This window comes from Rutidosis leptorrhynchoides, chromosome 10 (assembly GCF_046630445.1).
Source record: "Rutidosis leptorrhynchoides isolate AG116_Rl617_1_P2 chromosome 10, CSIRO_AGI_Rlap_v1, whole genome shotgun sequence".
In the NCBI taxonomy this organism is placed as follows: Eukaryota; Viridiplantae; Streptophyta; class Magnoliopsida; order Asterales; family Asteraceae; genus Rutidosis; species Rutidosis leptorrhynchoides.
In genome coordinates, this window is record NC_092342.1 from 236492963 (window position 1) to 236509955 (window position 16993).

Here is a 16993-nt window from a genome sequence, read left to right on the forward strand (position 1 = left end):
TTTCTCAAATGCTCTTCGTGCTCTTGATCATTCTTTGAGTAAATAAGTATGTCATCGATGAAAAAAATGACAAACTTGTCAAGGTATGGTCCACACACTCGGTTCATGAGGTCCATGAACACAGCTGGTGTGTTAGTCAAACCAAACGGCATAACCATAAACTCGTAATGATCGTAACGCGTCCTGAAAGCAGTCTTTGGAATATCATCCTCCTTCACCCACATTTGATGATACCCGGAACGTAAATCGATCTTCGAATAAACCGACGAGCCTTGTAGTTGATCAAATAAGTCATCGATTCTCGGTAGTGTGTAACGGTTCTTGATGGTAAGTTTGTTCAACTCTCGATAGTCGATACACAACCTAAATGTACCATCCTTCTTTTTGACAAACAAAACAGGAGCTCCCTATGGTGATGTGCTTGGTTGAATGAAATCACGCTCTAAAATTTCTTGTAATTGGCTTTGGAGTTCCTTCATTTCGCTGGGTGCGAGTCTGTATGGAGCACGAGCTATTGGTGCAGCTCCCGGTATAAGATCTATTTGAAATTCAACAGATCAGTGTGGAGGTAGTCCCGGTAATTCTTTCGGAAATACATCAGGAAATTCTTTTGCGACGGGAACATCATTGATGTTCTTCTCTTTGGAATTGACTTTCTCGACGTGTGCTATAACGGCATAGCAACCTTTTCTTATTAATTTTTGCGCCTTCAGGTTACTAATAAGATTTAACTTCGTGTTGCTCTTTTCTCCGTACACCATTAAAGGTTTTCTCTTCTCGCGCATAATGCGTATCGCATTTTTGTAACAAATAATTTTTGCTTTCATCTCTTTCAACCAGTCCATGACGATTATCACATCAAAACTTCCTAACTCTACTGGTATCAAATCAATCTTAAATGTTTCGCTAACCAGTTTAATTTCTTGATTCGGACATATTTTATCTGCTATAATTAATTTACCATTTGCTAATTCGAGTAACAATTTATTATCCAAAGGCGTCAATGGACCACTTAATTTAGCACAAAAATCTCTACTCATATAGCTTCTATCCGCACCCGAATCAAATAAAACATAAGCAGGTTTTTCATGATAAGAAACGTACTTGTAACAAGCTCCGGGTCTTCCTGCGCTTCTGCCGTATTAATATTGAAAACTCTTCCGCGGCCCTGCCCATTAGTATTCTCCTGATTCGGGCAATTTCTATTAATGTGGCTCGGTTTTCCACATTCAAAACAAACTACGACGGCATTATTTGTTTCGACATTATTTGTTCTTTTAATTATGTTATTCATCGGTCCGTAGATCTCACACTTCGTCGCACCATGACCCTTTCTTTTACACTTGGTGCAAAATGTCGTACAGAACCCATTCTGGTGGTACTCTTCACACCTTTGGCATGACTGTTTCTGATTCTTGTTGTTATATGAATTGTTGTTGTTGCGGTTGTTATTGTTGTTGGGACGATTGTTGTAGTTGTTGTTGGGACGTTTGTTGTAGTTGTTGTTGGAATTGCGATTGATGTTGCGGTTGTTGGGATAGTTGTTGCGATTGATGTTGTGATTGTTGTTGTTGTTGTATTGGTGACTCTTGTCACTGTTTTCCTCCCACTTTCTCTTGACTTGTTTCGTGTTGGCTTCTTCGGCCTCCTGTTCTTTAATCCTTCCCTCAATCTGATTTATGAGTTTGTGAGCCATTCGACTTGCCTTTTGTATGGAGGCGAGCTCGTGTGAACTCACATCTTCTTGAATCTTTTCTGGTAACCCTTTTACAAATGCATCGATCTTCTCTTCTTCATCTTCGAACGCTCTTGGACACAATAGGCACAACTCTGTGAATCGTCGTTCGTACGTGGTAATGTCGACACCTTGCGTTCGTAATCCTCTAAGCTCTACTTTGAGCTTATTGACCTCGTTTCTGGGATGGTACTGCTCGTTCATCAAGTGCTTGAATGCTGACCACGGTAGTGTGTAAACAGCATCTTGTCCTACCTGCTCGAGATAGGTGTTCCACCATGTTAACGCAGTACCTGTGAAGGTATGCGTAGCGTACTTTACTTTATCTTCTTCAGTGCACTTACTTATGGAAAAGACCGATTTGACCTTCTCGGTCTACCGTTTTAATCCGATTGGACCCTCGGTTCCATCGAATTCCAAAGGTTTACAGGCAGTGAATTCTTTGTAGGAGCATCCTACACGATTTCTTGTGGAATTAGTTCCACTGCTAGAACCAGAGTTATTGTTGTTATTTTGCATTGCGGCCTGCACTACTGCTATGTTCGCAGCAAGGAAAACACGGAAGTCTTCCTCACTCATGTTCAAGTTCTGACGAGTCGTCGGTGCCATTTCCTTCAAAAATAGCCAAAAGAATTGAGTTAATCATATAGAATTTAAGAGTAGTCAATAGTATTTCGTAGCATAATATGAACTTATTTATAAAAGCTTTTTCTTCATATTAGCATTTTATAGCTTTAATTCGGGTAGTACCTACCCGTTAAGTTCATACTTAGTAGCTACTATACAATTCAACTACTACGATTCTATATGAAAAACTAATTACAATAATATTTCGCGTTCAAACTTTTATACGATAAAGTACAAACATACAATACCACTATCTTACATATAGCATGAAATATAGCACACAATAACTTTGATACAAGGCAGTTGTGAAGTCAATTCTAGTTAAGCGCAAGTCGTTCAGCAAAGGCAATAAAGACACGTAATTCATAGGTCCAGAAACAAGTCATGCATTCGGGTTTTACTAGTATTATTTCCCATCCTTGGTCTTGTGGAAAATAACCGTTGTGGTCGTTGGCAAGACAGCATGTTGTAATGTCGTCAAAAGGACGAGGGTTACGTAATGCCCAACAGCCCCGTAACAATCTAAAAACCTTATTTCTCACCCCAACTATTGAATCCGTCACTTGTGTCAATGTTTTATTTAACAGTTGCAATCCGATGTTCTTTTTCTCAATTTGGTGAGAAGCGAACATCACTAACCCGAAAACATAACATGCTTCTTTATATTGCATGTTTGAAGCTCTTTCTAAAGAACGAAGTCCTATGTTGGGATATGTGGAGTCAAAATAGGTTCTCAACCCGTAGCGTAAAATTGCATCTGGGTTTCCCGCATTTAATGCCTTAAAGAAAACACGACGTAACTTAAAGTCTCCCCAATGTGATATACCCCATCTTTTAAAGGAAAGCCTTTTATAAACTAAGGCATGCCTGGAACGTCTTTCAAATGTTTGACAAACTAATTTCGCCATAAATAATTGTGCCGATGAATTCTGACCGACTCTAGACAAGATTTCATCAATCATGTCCCCGGGTAGGTCTTCTAAAATATTCAGTTGTCTGTCCTTAACGTCCATTGTGTGTTTTTTTATACTGTAAAATAGACGAGGATTAGATTCGTAAAAGATAATTAACAAACAATACAAGCAATTTTTACATATAACATAAAAATAAAGCACGCTACAATACATATATTACACAACATGATTACAACTCTTTATTCCGACTCACTCGTTTCTTCCTCTTCAGACTTGGTTCGTTTTGCTAACTTCCAAGGGATATATGGTGTTCCTATAATACGAGCCGTCATTTTCACAAATGGTTTAGAAAAACATGGTGGCTTAGATGTTCCCGGGTTATACTTAAAATTTAAGAAATACGGGTGTTTACGGTACACCCCATCAGGGTATTTCATGTTAACGTAGAGTTCATCGGGGTTAGAATTAGGTTTCTCTATTTTGATGCCTTTTCCCTTATTATTTTCTTTTGCTTTTTCAAATTGGGTCGAGGTAATTTCTATAACATCATTGGAATCCTCATCGGGATCCGATTCATCAGAAAATTGGTAATTTTCCCAATATTTTGCTTCCTCGGCGGAAACACCATTGACCATTTTTAACTTTGGTCCATTGGTTGATAATTTTCTTTTATTTAACTATTTTTCTGTGGTTCCTAATATTTCCTCCTCCGGAACCTCTTCTTCTTCCGGTTCCTCTTCTTCCGGTTCCTCTTCTTCCGTTTCCTCTTCGGGAATTTGTGAATCTTCTCAATATATATTCGACTCTTCATTATTATTAGGTGAGTCGATGGGATTTGTACAAGAGGTAGACATCTATCACACAAAATCAAACACGTTAAGAGATTAATATATCACATAATATTTACATGTTAACAATTTGTAGTTTCCAACAAAAATGTTAAGCAATCGTTTTTAAAGAAAACACGGTCGAAGTCCAGACTCACTAATGCATCCTAATAAACTCGATAAGACACACTAATGCAATTTCTGGTTCTCTAAGACCAATGCTCGGATACCAACTGAAATGTCCCGTTCATATCGATTATAAATGTTTCATATTAATTGATTTTGTTGCGAGGTTTTAACCTCTATATGAGACATTTTTCAAAGACTGCATTCGATTTTTAAAACAAACCATAACCTTTATTTTATAGATAAAGGTTTAAAAACATTCCAAAGATTATCAAATAATGATAATCTAAAATATAGCGTTTTCACACGACCAATACATAATGGTTTACAATAATATTACACAACAACTTAAGTCTTCGAATGCAATTTTTAAACAATATTATACAACCATGCAGACTCCAATCCTGTCTTTATTTAGCATGCAATAACGGAAGCTCTTAATAATCACCTGAGAATAAACATGCTTTAAACGTCAACAAAAATGTTGGTGAGTTATAGGTTTAACCTATATATTTATCAAATTGTAATAATAGACCACAAGATTTCATCTTTCAATAACATGCAATCTGCATAAAAATCATTCATATGGTGAACATCTGGTAACCGACATTAACAAGATGCATATAGAATATCCCCATCATTCCGGGACATCCTTCGGACATGATAGTTTCGAAGTACTAAAGCATCCACAACAATAGATGGGGCTTGTTGGGCCCAATAGATCTATCTTTAGGATTCACGTCAATTAAGGGCCAGTTCCCTAATTCTTAGATTACCAGGCTAAAAGGGGCATATTCGGTTTCGATCCATTCAACCATATAATGTAGTTTCACGTACTTGTGTCTATTTTGTAAAACATTTATAAAACTGCATGTATTCGCATCCCAAAAATATTAGATTTTAAAAAGTGAGACTATAACTCACTTTCACATATTATCCCTTCATCGGAAAATAACACTTGGCCACTGGTCGATTCACGAACTTATAACAAATATATACCTATATCAAAGTATGATCAAAATATATTCACAATATGTTTTATTATGTTTTAACGATTTGAGTTTGTTAAGTTAACAGTCCAACAGTCGTAGTCCACAATTAGTTGTCCACAGTTAGTAGTACAGAAATAAATCAATATATATTATCTCGAATCAATCCACGACCCAGTGTATAAAAGTCTCAGACTCGATCACAACTCAAAGTATATATATTATTTTGGAATCAACCTCAACACTGTTGAAAGGACCCGTCCTAATCCATCCGGACGAAATCCATATCGATTATGAACGATTCACAACAGTTGATTACATCGCGAGGTACTTGACCTCTATATGATACATTTTACAAACATTGCATTCGTTTTTGAAAAGACAATCTTTCATTACATCGAAAGTTGACAACGTGCATACCATTTCGTAATATATCTTACTATAATTGACTTAATAATAATCTTGATGAACTCAACGACTCGAATGCAACGTCTTTTGAAATATGTCATGAATGACTCCAAGTAATATCTCTAAGATGAGCAAATGCACAGCGGAAGATTTCTTTCATACCTGAGAATAAACATGCTTCAAAATGTCAACTAAAAGGTTGGTGAGTTCATTAGTTTAACATAAATAATCATTTCATAATTTTAATAGATCACAAGATTTCATATTCCCATTTCGCATAAACATACGTCCCATGCATAGAGACAAAAAAATATCATTCATATGGATTGAACACCTGGTAACCGACATTAACAATATGCATATAAGAATATCCCCATCATTCCGGGATCCTCCTTCGGACATGATATAAATTTTGAAGTACTAAAGCATCCGGTACTTTGGATTGGGCTTGTTGGGCCCGATAGATCTATCTTTAGGATTCGCGTCAATTAGGGTGTCCGTTCCCTAATTCTTAGATTACCAGACTATATAGGGGCATATCCGATTCGATAATCCAACCATAGAATGTAATTTTCGAGTACTTGTGTCTATTTCGTAAAACAGTTATAAAAACAGCGCATGTATTTCTCAGTCCCAAAAATATATATTGCAAAAGCATTTAAAAAGGGATTAATGAAACTCACCTAATGTATTTTGTAGTAAAAATACATATAACGACATTAAATAACTGAACAAATGCAGGGTTGGCCTCGGATTCACGAACCTATATCATTTGTATTTTCATTAATACATATAACCATACTCGAACAATTTCATATACTATATCCTTATATATTATTTATTAATTTTATATATATATAAATATATGTATGGTTAGTATTATATCTAAAATTCATTGGTTTGTTATAATTAAGTATTTATGTAATTAATGTTAATATTATTAAGTATAATGGTATAATAATAACTATAAAAATATAAATCTTTACTGTTAATGATAGTGTTAATAATAATCTCATAATAATGATAATATTAATAGTTGTTGATAAAAATAGTAATATTGATATTAATACTAATATTAATGATAATTGTGGTGGTTTGTATTATTTTCTTAATAACAATAATAATAATTCTAGTCATAATAATACTTACATTGATATTAATAATACTCATAATATCTCTAATAGTATTAAATAACATTATTTAGTCAAAGTGATAATAATATTAGTCATAGTAGTTATGTTAACATAATGATCATAATAATAATACATCTATTAGTAGTTAAAAATAATAATAATATTAGTAGTAATAACAATACTTTTAGTTATAACAATAATTGTAATAATAATAATGTTAAATGATAACTAATACTTAATGATAATTATAATAATAACAATTATAATATTTAGTACTAATAATAATAATCAATAATAACAATAATAGATATAATAATAATAAAAAAAATGATAACAATAGTATTAATAAAAATAATGATAATAATAAGGTTACTACCTCAATAAAAGGTCTTTAAAAAATATATGCCACCGGCAGGAATCGAACCCGAGACCTCTCTCGCTCAATTGTACTCAGACTTAACCAATGCTCCGTTTATACTTTTCTGAATTATGTTACACGCGATAAAATATATCCCATATATTCTCTGTCCATATCTCATCTTCTTCACAGACTCAATTCGATTCCCAAAATAATTTTAATAATCATAACAGCAAGCTTGTTTTAAAACTTGTAATAAAATCAGGAAAAAAAATGATTTCTAATTGTGTTTTAATTTAGCTAATTTGAAAAAAAAAATTATATATATTGAACAACCTGCCGTCGCAGTTTACTTAACAAAAAAAAAATTTGATTTTGATTTTTATCATGTATTATCCAATGATTATAACATGAAATAGTTGCTAAATACTTCCTATAATCTTTCTAATTCATCAATTGAACTTAAAACATATCATAAATTTCGAATTTACTTGAAGAACAAAATTTGACTTTTTAATCTAAAATCTTTGACTCAAAAATTAACCCTTGATATAGCGAATTAGCATTTGAGAATTCGCAGATAGTTTCATTATAAGATTCCTAATACAACCGCGTTCATATATTTTTACAAAAGCTTAGAATTCGATTTTTGGCTACAGAGAACCACGAACAGAGAGAAAGAAGAAGAAAGAAAAAAAAAAATTAAATAAATAAATAAATAATACGTTTCCAGTATTTTTGTTTGGTTTTGATTAGTGATAGATGATACCCATATATTGAAATCAAATAATTGATGCAGTTGAAAAAATTTGGATCAACTTGTTGATGGTAGACAGGAGTTCACGGGTAAGAAGAAAAAATAATAATATAAGGACGAAGATGATAGTGATATCAGGATTTTAAGATCTCGCGTGCAAATTTATACCTGATAATATATACTCCGTAGTAATAAATAATAAATAATAAATTATAATAATAATAATAATAATAATAATAATAATAATAATAATAATAATAATAATAATAATAATAATAATTATTATAATAATAATTGTTAATAATAATATGATAATATTAATAATAATAACTAATAATATTTGAATTGTAACTAAATTATAATTTTAATCATTCTTATAGTAATAATCATTATAATCATAATAATAACTATACTGTTAAATAAACAAGTCTATCTGTATTTGTCGTACACTACCAAATGAAATTGTTTTCTAGCTAAAAAGATAAATGACATACATATCTATCTATATCCATTTACACTTTAATTATTGCAACATACCAAGACATTAACTATTTGTCATTCATCTATTATTATATACCGAAACCTATATCATATAATAAATTGATTTATGATAATGATCGAGTTGATGTAAAGTAGGTTAACATTATTAGTTGTAACTTTATCATCCAAAGTTTCAATTCTAAAGAATGGAAAGTGAGGCCGAGTTTGTTGGACTTATATGATAAATTCGAGATAGAGTAACACAAGGAATTGATATCATGGTGAGTGAATTCAACTGTACGAAATCTAAAACTTATATTTACCGGGATAGTTAAGTTTAAATATAGATTCGGGTTTAAAATCAAATGGTATAATGAAGGTGCTAGATAGTACTTGATCAACTTGTACAAAAGGGAAAACAAAAACAAAAAAATATAATCATAATTAACAAGTTGGTTGATTTATTTCGAGTTTGACACTATAGAAAATTGAAACGAGTTGGATTGTTATTATAAGAAAGTTGGTTTGGTGAATAGTGATGTTATAAAGATAAAAATAAAAATATAAAAATAAAGATTAATTTAAAGATTAATAAACATCGAAATTATAAAGACAAAGTTACAAGCAATTAAGACATAGCCACGATAATACTTTGTCTATATACATTTTATATAACACATTTCACTATTTAGATATTTGTCTGAAACAAATAAGTATGACTTTATACATTTAATACATAGTTAATATTTCTAAATCATAAATCATAATGTATTTCATTATTTTCATATCAGTCAAATCGTCTAATGTTTTATCAATATTTATTAATTTATAAAACACACACACACACACACACATATATATATATATATATATATATATATATATATATATATATATATATATATATATATATATATATATATATATCTATTTACAATTAATGTTCGTGAATCGTTGAGAGTAGTCGAAGGGTAATTGAATCTATGAACATCGTTTCAAATTTTTCTACACTCAACATTACAAACCTTGCTTATCGTATCGAAATCATATAAAGATTAAGTTTAAATTTAGTCGGAAATTCCCGGGTCATCACAACTGTATAGCTAACTCGATCATTACCGCATATAGAGTGTCTATGGTTGTTCCAAATAATATATATATATGACGTCGATATGATATGTCAAAACATTGTATACGTGTCTATGATCTATCAAGATTACATAATATATGTTAGAATACATGTACAATATAATATAAGTTAGTTAAGTTATGGTTAGTATAATTTTGTTACAAAGTTTCACGTAGCTAAAACTAGTAATTTTTTTTACCAATTTTGTTTTACCCATCATTTCTTCGTTTTAAATCCGTTTTGATTGAATCCAGTTGCTATGGTTTTGTATCGAACTTGACTTTATGAACTAAACAGAAAAAGTGATGGTTTATAGTTGGAGTTACCGGTTACAAGTCATTTTTGTAAGAGGTAGTCATTTCAGTCGAAAGAACGACGTCTTGATGACCATTTTGAAAAACATACTTCCACTTTGAGTTTAACCATGATTTTTGGATATAGTTTCATGTTCATAATAAAAATGATTTTCCCAGAAGAACAACTTTTAAATCAAATTTATCATAGTTTTTAATTATCTAACCCAAAACAGCCCCCGGTTTTACTACAACGGCTTATGTCCGGTTTTACGGTGTTCTTCGTGTTTCCAGGTTTTAAATCATTTAGTTAGCATATCATATAGATATAGAACATGTGTTTAGTTTATTTTAAAAGTTAAGTTAGAAGGATTAACTTTGTTTGCGAACAAGTTTAGAATTAACTAAACTATGTTCTAGTGATTACAAGTTTAAATCTTCGAATAAGATAGATAGATAGATATATATATATATATATATATATATATATATATATATATATATATATATATATATATATATATATATATATATGAATCCATATATATATATATATATATATATATGAATCGAATGATGTTATGAATATCATTACTACCTCAAGTTTAGTAGGTAAACCTACTGAAAGTGACAAGAAATGATCTAGCTTCAAAGGATTCTTGGATGGCTTGAAAGTTCTTGAAGTAGAATCATGACACGAAAACAAGTTCAAGTAAGATTTCTACTTGACTTAAGATAGTTATGTTTGTAGAATTTAATCAAAGCTTGAATATGATTATTACCTTGATTTAGAATGATAAGCTACTGAGATTAAATGGAAGTTCTTGATCTTAGAAGAGTTTTTGGAATGGATTACAAACTTAGAGGTAATCTTGAAGTGTTCTTGTTAGGTTTTCTTATGGTGATTATGTATTGTTTTTGAAAGTAGGTTATGATCAAGATGATGAAGGCTACTAGTACTTTGAGATAGTGTTTAGAGAATGAATGAGTGATTGAAAAATGAAGGTGAATTTGATGCTAGAACTTGACCATATGGCTATAAGTTTTATAGGACAAAAGAGGTCACCATTCTTTGTTATTTTGTGCAATTATTCAAGCTAGATAACAAAGTTCAAACCCCACAAGCTAAACTCCAAGTAATTAATCACATGGGCTGCTAAGAGCTGAATTATTATGTGTATATACCAATAGTATATACATCTAGAAGCTGAGTATTATACGGGTACAAATACCGGACGAATACGAGTAGAATTCTTGATGAAAACGAATGCGAATTTGAGTGTAGTTATCTTTGTTGAGTATAAGTATTTTGATATATGTACTAAAGTCTTTCAAAAGTGTATTAATATCATTGGAGTATGGAGAGTTTAAACAAAACGAATTTTTGATCCAAGTGGGATCGTTTGCTAATCCAAGTGGGATCGTTTGCTGATCCAAGTGGGATCGTTTGCTTGGGTGGGATCAGAATTCCTGATCCAAGTGGGATCGTTTGCCTGGGTGGGATCAGAATTCCTGATCCAAGTGGGATCGTTTGCTGATCCAAGTGGGATCGTTTGCTGATCCAAGTGGGATCGTTTTCTTGGGTGGGATCAGAATTCCTGATCCAAGTGGGATCGTTAGACATTATATATATATATAGACATTATATATATATATATATATATATATATATATATATATATATATATATATATATATATTGTTTCGAAATCCTTAAGTTAGTAGTCTCATTTTATGTACATAATTCATTGTTAATATACTTAATGAGATACTTAATAATCATTTTATCATGTTAAGTATATATATAGGTTCATATATATATTATCATGTCATTTACAAGTTATAACGTTCGTGAATCATTTAACAAATTGGGTGGTCAGACGTTTACATAAAATCCGTTTCAATTAATCAAGTCTTAACAAGTTTGATTGCTTAACATGTTGGAAACATTTAATCATGTAAATATACGTTTCATTTAATATAAACATAGAAAAGTTCGGGTCACTACAGAAGAACCTCTGTTTGGATGTGTTTGATTAATGATTGCATGAAAACTAAGTAGTAATTGACTTTCAGCTAGTAACTTGAGTTGATCTACTTGATGTTTAATAGCTTATATAATTTGTCAGTTTATTTGCATGTTGATCCTCATCATAAGATTGATATGTATCATGTAATTGAGTTGAATACTAAGAATTGAGATGTTAGCCATGAACATCACGTGTCTAGCATATGCTTTAAGTCCTACATTGTAGTGACCCGAAATTTTCCATGTTTATATATATTAAATGAAATTGATATTTACATGATTAAGTGTTTCCAACATGTTAAACAATCAAACTTATTAAGACTTGATTAATTGGAATAGGTTTCATATAGACAAATGACCACCCAAGTTGACCGGTGATTCACGAACGTTAAAACTTGTAAAAACTATACGATGACATATATATGGTTATATATATAGTTAACATGATTTTATTATAAGTATGTATCTCATTAGGTATTTTAACAATGAGTTATATACATAAAAATGAGATTATTAAATTAAGAAACTCGAAAACGATATATATAACGATTATCGTTATAACGTCTTACTAGGTACATATGAATCATATTAAGATATTGATACACTTGGTTAATTATGTTAAATGATAAGTAAATATATCATTAAGTGTATTAACAATGAACTACATATGTAAAAATAAGACTACTAACTTAATGATTTCGAAACGAGACATATATGTAACGATTATCGTTGTAACGACATTTAACTGTATATATATCATACTAAGATATATTATATATCATAATATCATGATAATATAACAATTTAACATCTCATTTGATATAATAAACAATGGGTTAACAACATTTAACAAGATCGTTAACCTAAAGGTTTCAAAACAACATTTACATGTAACGACTAACGATGACTTAACGACTCAGTTAAAATGTATATACATGTAGTGTTTTAATATGTATTCATACACTTTTTAAAGACTTCAAGACACTTATCAAAATACTTCTACTTAACAAAAATGCTTACAATTACATCCTCGTTCAGTTTCATCAACAAATCTACTCGTATGCACCCGTATTCGTACTCGTACAATACACAGCTTTTAGATGTATGTACTATTGATATATACACTCCAATGATCAGCTCTTAGCAGCCCATGTGAGTCACCTAACACATGTGGGAACCATTATTTGGCAACTAGCATGAAATATCTCATAAAATTACAAAAATATGAGTAATCATTCATGACTTATTTACATGAAAACAAAATTACATATCCTTTATATCTAATCCATACACCAACGACCAAAAACACCTACAAACACTTTCATTCTTCAATTTTCTTCATCTAATTGATCTCTCTCAAGTTCTATCTTCAAGTTCTAAGTGTTCTTCATAAATTCCAAAAGTTCTAGTTTCATAAAATCAAGAATACTTCCAAGATTGCAAGTTTACTTCTAAGTTTTCTAAATCCATTCCAAGTAATCATCCAAGATCAAGAAACCTTTGTTACTTACATTAGGTTATCTTTCTAATACAAGGTAATAATCATATTCAAACTTTAATTCAATTTCTATAACTATAACAATCTTATTTCGAGTGAAAATCTTACTTGAAATTGTTTTCGTGTCATGATTCTGCTTCAAGAACTTTCAAGCCATCCAAGGATCCTTTGAAGCTAGATCCATTTTTCTCATTTCCAGTAGGTTTATCCAAGGAACTTGAGGTAGTAATGATATTCATAACATCATTCGATTCATACATAAAAAGCTGTCTTATTCAACGTTATAAACTTGTAATCACTAGAACATAGTTTAGTTAATTCTAAACTTGTTCGCAAATAAAGTTAATCCTTCTAACTAGACTTTTAAAATCAACTAAACACATGTTCTATATCTATATGATATGCTAACTTAATGATTTAAAACCTGGAAACACGATAAACACCATAAAACTGGATATACGCCGTCGTAGTAAAACCGGGGGCTGTTTTGGTTGGGATAATTAAAAGCTAAGAAGAACTTTGATTTAAAAGCTATACTTCTGGAAAAATGATTTTTCTTATGAACATGAAACTATATCCAAAAATCATGGTTAAACTCAAAGTGAAAGTATGTTTTTCAAAATGGTCATCAAGATGTCGTTCTTTCGACGGAAATGACTACCTCTTTCAAAAATGACTTGTAACTTTTATTTCCGACTATAAACTTATACTTTTTCTATTTAGATTCATAAAGTTAAGTTCAATACGAAACCGTGGCCACTGGAATCACTCAAAACGGATTAGAAACGAAGAAATGGCGAGTAAAACAAGATTGATAAAAACTACTCATTTTACCTACGTGAAAGTTAGTAATAAATCTATTCCAACCATAACCTAATCAACTTATATTGTATATTATGTAATCTTGAGATACCATAGACACGTATACAATGTTTCGACCTATCATGTCGACCCATCTATATATATATATTGCGGAACAACCATAGACACTCTATATGTGAATGTTGGAGTTAGCTATACAGGGTTGAGGTTGATTCCAAAATATATATATATATAGTTTGAGTTGTGATCAATACTGAGATATGTATACACTGGGTCGTGGAATGATTCAAGATAATATTTATCGATTTATTTCTGTACATCTAACTGTGGACAACTAGTTGTAGGTTACTAACGAGGACAGCTGACTTAATAAACTTAAAACATCAAAATGTATTAAAAGTATTGTAAATATATTTTGAACATACTTTGATATATATGTATATATTGTTATAGGTTCGTGAATCAACCAGTGGCCAAGTCTTACTTCTCGACGAAGTAAAAATCTGTGAAAGTGAGTTATAGTCCCACTTTTAAAATCTAATATTTTTGAGATGAGAATACATGCAGGTTTTATAAATGATTTACAAAATAGACACAAGTACGTGAAACTACATTCTATGGTTGAATTATCGAAATCGAATATGCCCCTTTTTATTAAGTCTGGTAATCTAAGAATTAGGGAACAGACACCCTAATTGACGTGAATCCTAAAGATAGATCTATTGGGCCTAACAAACCCCATCCAAAGTACCGGATGCTTTAGTACTTCAAAATTTATATCATATCCGAAGGGTGTCCCGGAATGATGGAGATATTCTTATATATGCATCTTGTTAATGTCAGTTACCAGGTGTTCACCATATGAATGATTTTTATCTCTATGTATGGGATGTGTATTGAAATATGAAATCTTGTGGTCTATTGTTACGATTTGATATATATAGGTTAAACCTATAACTCACCTACATTTTTGTTGACGTTTAAAGCATGTTTATTCTCAGGTGAATACTAAGAGCTTCCGCTGTTGCATACTAAAATAAGGACAAGATTTGGAGTCCATGTCTGTATGATATTGTGTAAAAACTGCATTCAAGAAACTGATTTCGATGTAACATATTTGTATTGTAAACCATTATGTAATGGTCGTGTGTAAACAGGATATTTTAGATTATCATTATTTGATAATCTACGTAAAGCTTTTTAAACCTTTATTTATGAAATAAAGGTTATGGTTTGTTTTAAAAATAAATGCAGTCTTTGAAAAAACGTCTCATATAGAGGTCAAAACCTCGCAACGAAATCAATTAATATGGAACGTTTTTAATCAATAAGAACGGGACATTTCATACATATTGAATGATATGCAACACTTGTCTTAACCTGTTTAGGGATAATAATTGGTCTATGATTATTATCTTAATTTGTGTTAATATAAGTTATGAAACTTGCCTAATATGATTCTCGTATGAGTTATTCGTTCATGTAACTGCTTTTATTTATAATTGTTTAATTTAAATCTTTACTTTCTTGCTTTATTATTTTATTATTTTGTTTGCTTTAAATCATCTCTTTCCTAAGAGATAAGAATCAACAACCTTAAAAACACATAAAAATCATTCTTTAATTAGTTCTTTAATAAGAGCTAAACTATTTAATAAACAACTCTTATCTGCTTCCACGCTCTCTTGGGACGATAACTTAAAATACTACATCTGATCGGGTTTTTTTGCTCGTTAGGGTGTTAAAGTGTATTAAATAAAGGTTATATAAATTTAAAAGTTTGAAAGGCAAATTAAGTACTGCACACTTTTGCACATCAATTAATTACACCCTTGTGATATCCCTTGTAGTTCATTTTCTTCAAGCTCCAATTACATATCAATGTTACTTATTTTATGATGGAGACTAATCGTATCAAATCATATACGATATTATCGTCATCGGTGATGGGGAGAGGAAGAAGAAGATGACGATTTGCTGGGTGGAGAGTAAGAGCGACGATCGTATAAGAGGAGGGCGTTTAGCCGTTTCTGCCTTTAGTATTTAGTATTAGATTTTAATTTATTGTTTAAAAATAAAAGAGATTAGTAAATTATAAATATTTCTAAAACTACTCATTTTCCTAAATATGTTTTTAAAGTACGGTGGTTAGTTAAAAAAACTCACTTTTTAACTCTATTACAATGCAATGAATATTGATATTAGTAGTCTATGGGTTGTATTTATAGCCCTCTTCAATACCCCTTACAGTTAGGCATTCTACAATCTATAATGTTACCAAATACACTCTTGGAGTTCTAACAAAACCTACAAATTTGGCACAAAGTGCTTCTATTTGTAATACAGATATGCACTCACGCATGTGATTCAGTCTCACATGCTTGAGACATTCTCATACGTGCGTGTGAGTCTCAGTGGACTTAGGAGACTTCAATACGCGCGCGAGTCAGTCCTACATGCGTATGACTTACTCTCATGCACGTGAGAGTCTCATGAACGTGAGACTTACACTCAGCCTCATATGTGCGTATAAGTGTTGTCATATATGTGTATGTGAGATATGCACACGTATTACTAAGTCTTAGAGTTATTATGTTGTGTTTTGATAAATAAAAAAAAAACGTTCGGTACTTGCAATATGATAATATTAAACGTTCATTACATAACTGTTTGAATACATTGACCGGAAATTTAAATGTTACAAGTTCATATGAACTGGGGACTTACAAATATGCAGCAACAGTAATACACGTTTAACATATCAATGACTAATAAGCATTGAAAATATTAACCCTTTATTTATCCACTTGAGACACTCAATGAATATAATAAACTTCAAGCATTAGCTAGGGAAGTTTATATATAATA